The 14240-nt window shown below is 37.4% G+C and overlaps 1 protein-coding gene across 1 annotated transcript in view; it reads right to left on the reverse strand.

The window, feature by feature from the left end:
* The window catches only part of LOC139959449 (guanylate cyclase 32E-like), a 112558-nt gene that overhangs the window by 68455 nt on the left and 29863 nt on the right, over positions 1–14240 (reverse strand). The window lies entirely within an intron of this gene.

The raw sequence follows: 14240 nt of genomic DNA on the forward strand, positions 1-14240 counted from the left end.
CACACGTACATGTTCCCTCGAACAGCTGAGAATCTCATGTTACCAGGGTAATGCTTAATACACGTTTCACCTGGATGCCCTAGCAATCGGTACCTAGGAATGTAACTATGTGTAATTGTGTATTGCATGTGTATAGGCCTATAATAGCCTGCATGAGGCCATTTTCTTCATCGAATAATATAAAAGAGCTCTCGAACTTTCTTACGTTGCGCCTGAAACAAGATTGACAGGGGCAATTTTCCCAAAATAATACCCGAAATTTAAAAAAAGGTATTTTGGATCCTGATTATGAGATATTTCGGACATGACATCCCTATTTTAAAGTTGGGTATATGCCGCTTGGAAACCTCGGGAAGTGCCGTTTCCGGCCATCTAGAGGGTTTGTTAATCCCAAAATTTTCTTGTACGCTTCGCGCCAACTCATGGTGGCGCTACGCTTAGATAGTCAACAAGGTCATATCCCCCCCCCCCCCAACTCGGAAGTACGGATCGCCGCCAATGCATATGGCACCATTTTGCATTTCAGCCCTTCTTCGAAAGAAAAATTGTCCACCCCTCCTCTTAGACCCATCCGCCAGGACGGCGATCATTCATGCCTGACGCCCCCCCCCCCCTATTGGAAAATCCTGGATACGCCCCTGGACAGGATTATGATTTGATACTATTAAGCACAATGGACCAATACTTATACATCCCCAAGTAAGAGTGAAGGATCTTGAATATTTGGTGGTAGCCAGTTGACACTGAAATTATTCACATAAATACCCCACCTCTTGCAACGTTTATAGTAAATATCATTTTAAAGCTTAACTTAAATCATAATCAACTGTCGGCCATGACGAAAATGACAAAGATAAAACTTATCCTATAGTCACCCATATATAAGCAGTATTTTCATAATCTGCTGCAGAGATAATAGTTTAATTTCAATTAAGAGTCACCAATCAACCAGTACCAAATAAAGAATGAAGAATGAAATGAACCGATCTAATCTTCTTGAAAGAAAATGGAACAATAGTGAACTTTGTGACATGAAACATATTTGCATTAAACTGACCATTAGCATTCTTGGGACACTGAATGCTATGACAGTATATCAATTTCATGTTACTGTTTGGGTAATGAATGTTACATTCACCATGTTAACACACAATCATCACAATGATTGGATTTATTATTGTACTGCTATTATTAAGCACAAAGAATCTAAACACTCTTACAATAACAACAATCCCTCAAGTCATCCGATGTGACGGGTCTGAAAATGTAATGACAAAGAAACAACTCTTCCTGAAGTTAATTTAAAACAAGCAACAACTTTAGATACACAGTGATTTGTTCATTATTAGTTTAATTTGAATTAGCCCGCACACCAATCAAAGCAAGTAGTGGCGAAATGAAAGAATATAATATTTTTAACACAAATTGGAAAATATACATCAAAGTGAACTTTGAGATGTGAAATAATGTGGAATGCTGACTATGACGACTGCTACACTGCAGTGACCTTGTCTTTGTTGGTGGCACGGTCAGCACGAAAGTCTTGAATCTGGTTGCACTTCACACTGCCAGTTCAGGCAACTTATAAACAACTTTTTGGAAAAATTCCCATGCACCAAGACATGCCTTTTGGTATTCCAGATTAAACACATATAATGATTTGCATGAAGCACACATCAATGGCCTTCATAAATGTCCTCTGAGGTAGGGCATGTCTCTCCTTGATCACAAATAACTGCTGAGGATGTATTTTGCTTTCTCCGAGAAGTAACACATATGGCTGAGGCTTTTCTGAAATATTTAGCAAATAACTGCAAGTTGGTGCTTTCCTAAGAAAGAAAAGATAAATACATTCCAATCATAATAAGGCTGTGTAAAAACCTAAATGGTTCAAAGGCGTTTATTGGCATGTATCACTCACAAAAACGTGACATCTGCATCCGAAAATAATAAACGTTTAGTGATTCAAGTGGTAAGAAAAATTAATTATCGAGCAAGGACCTTCAACAGAGATACTCTCAAGCTGTTCTATTTTGTAATGTCTGTCATAATAACAAAAAAGACCTGTGGTACATTAAACCCTGTCCACTTATTACTATGCATGATATCTGCACCAAAAACATCAGGGACCATCCTTGGGTTATTGGTTATAATTATACCTACTATTAACTCAAACATGTAATAGATTTTGTGTTTACATGCTAATTTCAGAAAAAAATTCTCATTTGGCCCCGCCCATCATCAATATTTAATAAGCAAGCCCAAAATGGCAGTGAAAACATAGCGATGATGGATTAACGCTCCACACCAAATATTAAATAAATGTCATGTATAGCTACTTGGAAATTGCCTTTTTAAGTTTTTCACATTAAGCCCCCCCCCCCTCTGCCCCCCTAATTCCTATACAAGATATCTTCACTGAAAACAACAGGGTACACCATTCTGCCATGTATCAACTCAAGTTAATCTAGGATTCTTGAGATATCAGGTATACAAGCAGACATCTCACACACAGGACATCACCAGGTCAAAGGTCAAATTTCCAATAATTTTAAACGTAAACAAACTTTCAATTGAATTGTTTGGAAAGGTGTTCAATATAACCTCCCCCCCCAAAAAAAAAAAATATATATATACATCATTGGTAAGATCGTTCTCTGGGCATCATTTTGGTACTTAGTTAAACAAAGAATGCAGGATGAAGTATTGGGAAGATACAATGCTTTAAAAATGCTCACTCCAACTTTTTGCAATTGCATACCTGTACACTGCTATGTTAAGGGCTAGATCACTACCAGATTATAGAGCCTTAGTTAGGTATATCAGTATCAACAATCCACATCAGCTTTGGCATACTTGCTACCTGCTAAAATGGCAAACCAGTAATTATAAATTGCATTACATGAATATGCTTACTCTAAAAAAATGGTAACAGCGTTACGATAGCCAATGCTCAAGGCCATTTTGAAATGTACTGCCTAGCATAGCCTAAGTATAAGCCCTACTATGTAAAAAAGGACTAGCAGGATACACTAAGTTATAGGATTAGGCGTAACTAAACTTACAAATAGAATACACTAAGTAACAGTATAAATCAGCCGTTCATCCGTGATTCTCTGACAAGTATGAGTTGACCATGACAAACAGCAGCTAGCCTATTGTATAACTTAATGTATACATTTAACGTTAGGTCTACGTAACGCAAGTGAATCAAAATCAGTCTTCTATTTAATTTAGTCGTGAGTCTAGAAGCATTTCTCAGTATTGTCACGTTCACTTACAGAATAACTAAACTTACCTACGAATTTGTCAATCAACTCTTCCTGGGCCAGTCCTTTAACGTGATTTTCCAGGCCATTGTAGCTCGTGTGGTCGCGAACTGTATGTGGCTTGCGCGTGTATGACGGTGGATTACTATAGTATAATTAGTAACGATAAATGACTTTACTTTACAAACTTGTACAAGTTAGGTTGCATTATCTAACTCTGCATCCGTTGATTAACGCTTTGGCGAAAGTTACTTGTAATCATGTAAAGATGACTAAGTAGACTTTTATTATAATTTTCGGAAATCCTCTATCGTGTGCATACGTATAATTTGACTGAATGTTGTGTAATATTTACAAAATGCCATGCATTTTTACAACCCATGATTTTACATAACATTATTTTACACATTGTGTTCTGTGTGTAAACCGGCCTTCTAACTGGCTGCTAATAATGTATACGTGCATATATTCGATTTATTACGAGTTCATTTTCGAATTAATACGCGTATATAATATGGTATATTTGTCCCATGTGGCCTACCATACACGGGAATAACAACGTTGCATCTGCCTCGATTCTTCTTGTACTAAAATTCTACGCTATAGATACCCAATGACATTTAAGGAAAACTGCACCAGTCTTGAAATGGGTTTTGTTTTATACGATACGCGTAATATTTATGATGAACGGGCCACTCTGTCTAGCTTTTCGCTTGATAAGTATCGCATAAATTTTATCTACCGGAATTATATGACTTTAATGACGAGAACGTGGACTCGACTTGTGAAGGTTATATTTTAAGGGGCACACATAAGTAGTAAGCTGTCAACATATATACAGAAACCAATAGACCTGACAGCATGCCTTAGAAGTTTTGAGAAAGCTGTTTAAATTATCACCACCTATTTATCAGTTAGCGATATGAGCGGAGCATTCATTTTTCAAAGATACTCATGCGCAATACCTGACCATCAAACAGACATACAAGAGAAGTCAACAATAAGACAAAACAAATTACTGCGTTATTACGGGCTAGGTTTGTGATCGTCGAAAACATCTTCTGATAGGGTTTTCTATACTGATTTTTTACATCGTTGTGGTTGCAGCTAAGAGCATATAGCGCATTGACAATGAACTCTAAAACCATGCAACGTTGTGATGTACGAGGAACCGGCATGCCATTAATGCATTTGAAGGGAGGAACGCAGCAGGCAGCACGTGTTCATGTGTAGTTGGATTAAAAGGGAATGTGATTTTCTGTCATACTTCAGAGTTAGTAGATGATCCCTATTGTTTGTGCATAGTAATGAGTGGGCGGGGCTTAACGAAAAATTCTTAAAATGTCAATATCAGATTTAGTTCATACTTGGTATGGTGATGTAAGTACTTTGTATGTACATGTTCTTTGCAACAACAAGTTTTACCTCATTAGTATGCATGGGTGGGTAGTGCTTAATGGGAAATCGTGGAAAACGGCATGTAAACAGGATATCTCATGTGTAGATGTGCCCTTATGTTTCCAGTTCCCATTCATGAATATTAATGAGTGGGCGGGCTTAACATAAATTTCTTAAAATATAAATATCGCTTCAACCGTATGTCCGATCAGTTTAGTTTATACTTGGTATGGTGCTGTAACTCTATAGTAAGTACATGTTCTTTGCACACACAAAAATCCTTGTTAATATGTGGGCGGGGCTTAATGGGAAATCGACGAAACGGCTTGTAAACACGATATCTCAACAAACACAATTGAATCAATGTCATACTTGGTAGATAGATGTCCTATCTCTAGAATATTATTAATGAGTGGACTCGGGGCTTAACATACAACTTTCAACATGTCAATATCTCTGCAACCGTATGTCCGATTTATTTTATATTTGGTATAGGGATGTTACTACATAATAAATACATGATCTTTACAACAACAGTTAGGCCTACATTTTTTTGGGACCATCTGGGCCCCAAAAATTCCCGGGCACATTCTTGAGCCTGGTGGGCCCAAAGTTTTGGGACCATTTGGACCTACGTTTCTTGGGGGTTAATTTTTGGGGTAAATATATTTTTGAGTCAGTTTGTTTTGCGCCAAATATTTTTGGGCCTATTTAGGCGCAGAATTTTATTGGGCCAACTTTTTGGAAGGCCAATACCTTTTAAACTGCCAACCATAAATCGGATTATATCCAACCTTGGAAAAAAAGTTGTTGTTTAATATTTTGTACATGGATAGGCCTAAGTTCTTGAGCCCATCATTTTATTTCCACCTCAAATGCATTTTGTGTCACAGTCTTTGGGCCCGAATTTGTGGGCCCAACATTTTCGGCCCACATTTATTTATATTAAACTTTTACCTACATTTTCCAACCTTCCCCGTTTTTTGGGAAATATCTATTATACAGATATCGAAATTTGCGCTGTTTCTCAAAATTCAACTTTTTATATAAAGTGTTTTACTTCTTCTCGAGCGTTTTGGTGTCGTCTTATCTCAGAATATAAATTTTCATATCAAAACGACCAAATTTTCAAGGACACTGAGACGGAATCTTTGGCGTTTGCAAAGGAGTCAAAATGGTGAATCCAAGATGAACATCTCAAAGATAACTGCACATTGGGAAAGCTGAAAAATTAGATATGAGATACCTCTGGCCAGCGAATGAATATTCAAAATGTGAAAATTTAAAAAAAAAGTCCTGACTTGTTTTTCCCAATCAATTTCTAATTGATGAAAATCATATGACAACTATTTGAGGTTATATTGTGGACAGAAGAAAACAATTAGAGCATACCAAAAACGTTGGTTCTAAGGTATTCACGTTGTCAAAACTGTCTCTAAAATCATCGATTTTTTGTGGCCACGTCAAGGTATTTGAACACGACGGCGTACACTACAAACCAGACAGTGTGGTTTCGATGATGCTAAATGAATAATCTTATATGAATGTGACACACTAGGATGTAGCGTATAGCCAGGATGAACAACATACATCAAAGTAGACCAGTAAAAAGTATTGAGATATGCGAAGCAATATTCACATTGGCAGCTGATAACCGAGATGGACACTTTTCTTGTATTCAGCAAACAAGTTGATCTCTACCAAAGACAACAAGCTCCGGTCTCAAGCCTAGACAAATATTTTTCTAAAGTACGCACTATTTGGGGACCGTGACTAAAAATATACTCGCGAAAACGTAAAACTCACTCGCGCACGATGATTGCTCTTCAAGTCTTCACAGTACAGATCTAAAACATCAATACTTTCTGTGAACCAAGGTTAAGCACTTGGGCAGATACATGGTGCTACGTAATTGCACATTGGAAATTTCTGTGCAGTATGAAATTTATACTTATTCCACCAAAAGTAAGTGTTGAACATAGTAAAACATGTCGCAGAATCATAAATAAGCAGCGTAGCCTATTGTAGTGTTTCAAACAATTAAAAATAAAACATCTGCAAAAATACTTACGAAGATAGCTTAGCTTCTGTTACATTAGGGCTCATATTGTTCTACGCATATACCATACAGTAGTATATTAAGCGAGACTCCTAAGCCTATACTGTACCTCATTGCTACTTTGAACCGCTACTCAGTCGATTAGCGCGACTAAGTACATTTCCCAATTATTAACCTTGTCTTTGAGCTGCAGATTGGTGGGCGAAAAATATTTCTATTAATCCATTACACTGCCTAAATCAAAGCGATCTTTTACGCAATGTAAATCTAAGGTTGAAAGAGCATCTATCTTCCACTCGCAACTTGTGTTGTGTAAAAATCTTGGCAAAAAATCCTAGCAGCAATAAAAACAAACTTGTCTAAAAACTCCTTAAATTGTTGTATGTTTTGCAAATTATGACTGATGGTATGTAGGAAGTGCCTTAAGAAATAATATAGGAGATGTTTGGCCACTTTAAGTGTATTGGTATTCTAACACGAAACATTTTAAACAATGCTTACGGTATTGTTAGAAGTCTACCTGCATATACTCTACTGTACAGGGGCTGCCTGCGCATAACCAGGCCGTCGTGATATCGACGATTAACATATTTTTGGTAATTGGTTGAGAAATTAATATATGAACACAACATACTTATGAATGCAATTAAAACACATACGGTAAGGTTCTTCGTAAGCTCAAACCGTTCCCTCTAATAAATAGTTATTTTAGATTTTAAATGATACTTTTGCTTTATGTTTGTAAATGCTCCAAGAAGGTTGTGAAAAATCTCCGCACATGAAAACTTCCCGTACATAATGCACGTGCAGATAGTGAACCATTTTACACAGTTCATTCGCATTGAGATTGGTCATTGATAAAACTGTTACTAGGCGACAGTTTATTTCCATAACGGCGCCTAGCTATTTCACCAACGTAACTATACATTCAAACCTGCAGTTTTCATTTGGCACTGAATCTCGACGATTTGCGAAATACGATGGCAAACTTCAACAACGAAAGCAAATATATAATACCGATAATTCAGTGATATCGTTCGTTCCAATAGCAACGCTGTGTGTACAAAGAGTACACCTTTTTGCACACGATTTGACCACTAGTGACCCCAAGTAACCTTTGACCTCCACAAAAACATATTCTTCTTGAACTTAACGTTTCGCAACTACAAACTAAATATGAGATTGGTCCAAGATTCCCTTCCTGAGATATCGTGTTTACAAAGTTTTCACAATTTGACCCCAAATGCCATTTGACATTCCCAAAAAACAATTGGCTTCTTTTACTCAATGTGGCACTCCTACACACCAAATATGAGCTTGTTCTAAGCTTCCCTTCTTGAGATATCGTGTTTACAACAAGGCGTCACACCGCACACATACACACATGTATACACGCACACGCATTCGCGCACATATACGCATACAAACACTCATCCGCCTGCATGACTACACAGGTTACGATTTCATCGAAACCAAACAGCTTTTTTTTTTTACTCTTTCAGTAAGAAGTTAAGTATTAAGCATCTCCTCCCACATCCCCTGCCATAAATCCTCTCTCCACAACGAGCAGATTAATCCGAGGTACCACAAAGATAAGAGCGACCTCGCTAAGTAGCGGGGGTGACGTTACAGTACTGTTTGTACATATGTCATTTATATATTTGCACTCTTTTGCCTATCATAATAACACTCTCATGAGTAGAACGACATGAGTACAACACTTGCGTACAACACTTGCGCATGTCTTCCGATAACACTCCAGCATTCCAACGTACCTCAGTCAAGGAAACCTATGCTGTGCATTTGCGCGCTATGGTGCTTCAATAAGCATACTGCCTGAATCGTTACATGTTTGGTTAGATTCAGCTCACTGCCTTATCTGCTTACCTGTAACCAAAAGCAGATATTCCACTTTCTTTGCCGAATATTAAAATGGTTTAAAGCCTATTACTTCTACGATGAACAGTTTGCAAACCATCCGTGCATTTCGTTTATACTTACAGTAATTTAGAAATGGCATAAATCCACCTGGATTGCAACTTCATTCCAAAATGAAATTTTCGAGCTTTTCCTAAGGGAAAATCCTCTCGACACAAGGAACATCTATCTAATTATGGAATGTTCCCGTGAGACCATATTGAAGACGTGTACAAAAAGCCTTATTTAATGAGCTCCAATGATATTAGTAGTATTAATTGCAGTCAAAGTTCATTAGAAACAAAAATTCACATATCTTACATAGTAATGAGACAATTTCATTTGAAGAAAAGTCGCCAAAGAGAGAGCGTAAAGCAGGAAACCAAACAACTTTCGAACCCAGTCTCTAATGATCACTCAGATCAATTTATGAGCGTCACGAACGCATGATTCTGCGTGCAGGACGCAAGGTTTAAGCCAGCGACGCAAATTTTGCAACTGCTTGCGTCCGACGGGAACCAAGTACACACACTCACCACTAGACCCATGTAAACACATTTTTATTGAATGAACATCTTTTCTTTATAAAAACCACACATCTTTTCAAAGGAACCAAAATTGTCTTTAAAAAAAACAAAATCATAACAATCAACCGCAAGTTGTGATGCTTCAGTACAGCGCTAACAACATTTCCATTACTGAGATTTTCATGCTAAACATAGTTAATGGGGCTTTTCCAAATTTCCCGTGATTTGATTGGCTAATAGTCCCTTACCCTTTGTTTGCAGACATTCTTGCGTCCTCAGTACTCAATGAACACACACAGGGTATGTATGCTGTTCATCTGTAACTACTTGTACCGTTGCTTTTACTACCTGTGCAGAGATAGCTAAGTTTGTGCTATCATATGTGCACTCAAGTATCATAACATTAGGCCTTGTTGTAACAAGTTTCGACATTGTACGAAGTTGCAGTTCCTTGCAAACTGTAAATTTTCGCGGACCCTTTCACCACGTGCTTCAGTTGTTATTATCTTATTATTATCTCATCTCCATAGATGTAATGTAACGGGATATGAGATAGTGTACTTCACCCCACTCAGAAATGTGAAGAAGTATGTGAGTGGGTGGGTTGTGTGTGTGAGTGAGTGAGCCAAAGAGCGTGTCGCGCACTCCTCCAAGTTCGATGAAGTTCAAACTTGGTGGGTAGGTGCCTGACCATGTAAACTCGTGCCTGCGTGATTGATGACGTCAAGGTCAACGGTCAGATGTCAAAGCCAAGAAACCTGAAAATGGGGTTTTAGCCATTTTCTGCTTGTCAACGTGTAGAGAATGATGAGACGAAGTTTAAAATCATGCAGATTTAGATGTTGAGGGTCGAGGACAAAAGTCAATTGAGATCAATCACTCCCGTCATGGAGGATATGAGATCTACAACTCCATGGATCGCCCTTTTGGTGTTTTTTGGCAACGTTCGTACGTAAGCTTCTTCATACATCACCAGAGGTCTGAGTCAACATTGCGTACAATGATATGTACATACTGTAATGGGATAGGGGTCGGAACTGGTCGAAGTTAGGAGTATAGTGGATGGGGAACAAGGAAATATATATTAGCTAAAGGTTTCGTCTTTTTTTCGTGCACATTATAGTACAATCAATATACGCTTCCGTTGCCCACAAGTCAATATGTTGTCAGGGGTCATTATTACTAAGTACTATGTGCTCCTGTAGAGGTATTTATAGTGCATGTTTTCATGGAGAACTCATGCAGGGACGCAATTTTTTTTTGAGCGGACGCAAACATCTTTAACATGTGGACAAAAGTCCTAGTAACGATACATAACTGTGACAATGAGTGGCACAAAAGCAACCGGTTTGTTCCACTACTGTAATAATACAAACGTGTTGACATTTCAACCGCTATGACAGCATGAGCATTAACGTTAGTTCATTCAGCAATCCACGAACACTACAATGGTTGAGATCAGTCAAAGAAGTGATATATCTGTGTCTCTACTTCCGGTGACATCGTTCCATGCCATATTTGCTCATCATGCATTTCATGATCACGTGATACAAAACCAGTAGTGTTCACAAACCAACGACTGAACATGTCAAAGATGTCTGAATACTTTGTTATAATCTTCATCACTAAAGTGATAAATATAATGAAGTGTAACTTTATTGATCGAGCATTTTCTAAGTTAATAACCGATCCATTAACAGAGATAAACATGGAAAGTCTTACAAATCAGTCAATTAGAGGGAAATTCTCCAGACATTTACCACTACAAATACCATTTTCACGAAATCTGGACGTACTGAGTTTTTTAACTAACAACCATATTCGAAACAGGGATGTTATCCTGAAAATCTCACGGACACAGTGAATTTCCATTTTTCTTTGCAACATTATACGAATTAATATCGACAACAAATGCACGCAGATAATGCAATTTTGTTTTGTTTTGACCGTATGCCATTTGTTCTTGACAAGCTTTAACAACATTGGTTGGATTAGCACACATCGTCAATTATCGCGATGAAATGAGAAAAGCGAACAAACATGAGAGTATCTGATCTGCTGCAATTACTCACATGAATGCTTATTGTTGATGAATTCTAACGGTCTGCTGGAAAAAAAGCCACCCACAAAATAGCAATTATACAAAGTAACAATTACGTATTCGCATGCAAGGCCGTAATATCAATCGCATTATTGCTCGTCGATGAAACTTCATGGCTATATGCAGCTCAATAATTATGCTGAAACTTGACGTAATTTTGCTATGGCTTATAGTGGATGCATTCATTTAATGCTAGTCATACAAATCTGAAATCAGACGGGGAAAAAATGCCCCTAAGGACTACAGTTTGCACGGCACAACATTTTCGCCGAATGTTATCATTTCGACAAGATTTGTGTGATGATCATGCGTCTCCAGGGTAGAATACGGTCACGTATCCGATATATTGTCAATCTATAAATTCATACCATATTTAAATTGTTTCACATAATTTATACAAACGTAATTTGATTTCTTAAGCTTCCACCTTTGGCATTATAAATATCGTGTTTAATGTACATGTACATGTATATGTTACAATTGTAAAGAAATGGTGAAACCAAACCTACACTGAATGGTTTATGGAAATTCTATAAATGTAATAGTAATTATGTTACACAGCACATTCATGTTATAGTGTAATTGCATTATAATGCATAACGGCAAAATGTGCCTTAAGTCCCTTAAACGTACACTAGCAATGCTGCAGAATCTCAATATTTTCACAGTGAAAGGATGTTCTATGCAGTCGCTGAAATATACTGCAAAACAAAAATGCTGATTACTCTGCACTTTGCATGGCAAAGATAATTTAGTCAATACTTTTGATATATGCTGTGTATTTTTGATATATATATATATATGCATTTGGCCACAGTATGATGTTGTCATGGCAATGAAGCAAATTTTTGTTATTTTTTTATAATAAATTAGTTATTCACGGAAGAAAATAGTATTCCTAAACAATTGCATTTTTACGAAATTGTAAATAACGAGAACATTCCCAGCTCAGCAAAATTTCAAAAGTAAAACATGGCATGGGTTATGTTACAGGTATGTTGTTTAGGTTTTCTTATTTGATCTCTTACGACCTCAAAAGATGTTGACCTCCACAGAGTTTGTACCCCTAAGGATGAAGTCCTTCCAGCTTTGTTCTTGGAGTTTTCGTGCTTGCAAGGGTTTCCCCGTGGTCCTTTACCTTGAATGACCTATCATATACATATATAATAAGGTTCTTGTATAGTCAAGTACTATACTATGTACTGTTTAAGTTATAGTTTTGCAAGCTTTTAAGGTGACCTCATATGACATTTGATCATGATGAGAAACATAGTTTTCAGGATTAAGCGTTTAATGGTATTCTCTTTGAAAACATCGGGAAGTCAAAGTCACATGTCCCACTGCCTTCGAACTTAGTTCTCCCCCCCCCTCCCCTCCCCCAGATTGAACCCACTTCCATCGGCTCTGGTCCCATGTGAGTTAATGTGATGGAGTAATTCATTCTTTACTTTCTTACAATGGCTCATTATTCTCTCCGGTATGTTCCGGTATGTGGCTGCACCCTATAGTGGGAAGTCCCAGGGGACACGTAGATGTGGTTCACTGTACTAGTGCCTCAGGTGCACATTTTGGTGTGTGGTAACACTCCAATCGTATTGCTGAGCTGGTGTGTGAATTAATATCTCCGTGATATAGCCCTAACCATTTGTTACAAAAAGCACTTCAATAGTTTCTTTTCAAAATGCATAACTGCAGTACCGGTACAGATCCGAGTCCGAGTCTAGTTTGAAATTCAGCCAGTCCGTACCGCGAATTTTATTTTCCCAAACAGGTTTGCAATTACGGAGTTTTCAGCCAATGAGATTGCTTGTGACGTCAGCATCAATAATGACCATCGCTTGGAAGTATGAAGACATACACTGAGTTAAACACTGACGCTTAATTAAGTCTAGTTTACGGGGTTACCCTTCAAAAGACCTAACTTTACTTTTAATGCTTGGATCACATGTTGAGCTTACTTATGATACATACGCTACGGCTACATTCTAGTGGGTTCGTGTTTACATTTATGGTAGGCCATACGGGAAATAATTGCTGATTTAATGTCCGTACGAATTAAAATTATTACCGGTATTAATTCTATTTAATACCGGCATTAATTTTCAGCCAATCACCATGCAGCTTCATATGCCGGTATTAAATATAAGTAATACGGGTATTAAATAGAATTAATACGGGTATTAAATAGAATTAATACGGGCATTAAATAGAATTTATACGGGCATTAAATAGAATTAATACGGGTATTAAATAGACCAATCACATCAGCGAATTTTTCTACCACGTAAATAGAATTAATACGGGCATTAAATAGAATTAATACGCGCATTAAATAGAATTAATACGGGTATTAAATAGACCAATCACATCAGCGAATTTTGTTACCATGCTCAGTCTGAGCTAGTGTTAATCCCCCAGCGTGAGAGCAGTGTAGTTGTAGCTAGCAATCAAGGTACAACATACAACGCATGGCACGCATGACAGACAAAGAACAATTTTTGCATGATTTTCGTCGAGAAGCGAACGATACTTGTAGGCAATTGACAAATGTTGACCCTCAATCCCCCTGTCCGATGTTTTATCAGTTCGCAATGCTTTGAACCGTCTTGTTATTCTTCGAAGAATGTAAGTTGTAGGTTGGCGCGGCGATCAGATCAGATGACCAAGTGAGAATCCTGCTGATGTGATTGGTCTATTTACTGCCCGTATTAATTCTATTTAATGCGCGTATTAATTCTATTTAATACCCGTATTAATTCTATTTAATGCGCGTATTAATTTTATTAATGCCCGTATTAATTCTATTTAATGCACGTATTAATTATATTTAATACCCGTATTAATTTCTATTTAATGCCCGTATTAATTCTATTTAATGCCCGTATTAATTCTATTTAATGTCAGTATTAATTATATTTAATACCGGCATATGAAGCTGCATGGTGATTGGCTGAGAATTATTTCGTACG

Source organism: Apostichopus japonicus, chromosome 19 (assembly GCF_037975245.1).
Source record: "Apostichopus japonicus isolate 1M-3 chromosome 19, ASM3797524v1, whole genome shotgun sequence".
NCBI classification, from domain to species: domain Eukaryota; kingdom Metazoa; phylum Echinodermata; class Holothuroidea; order Aspidochirotida; family Stichopodidae; genus Apostichopus; species Apostichopus japonicus.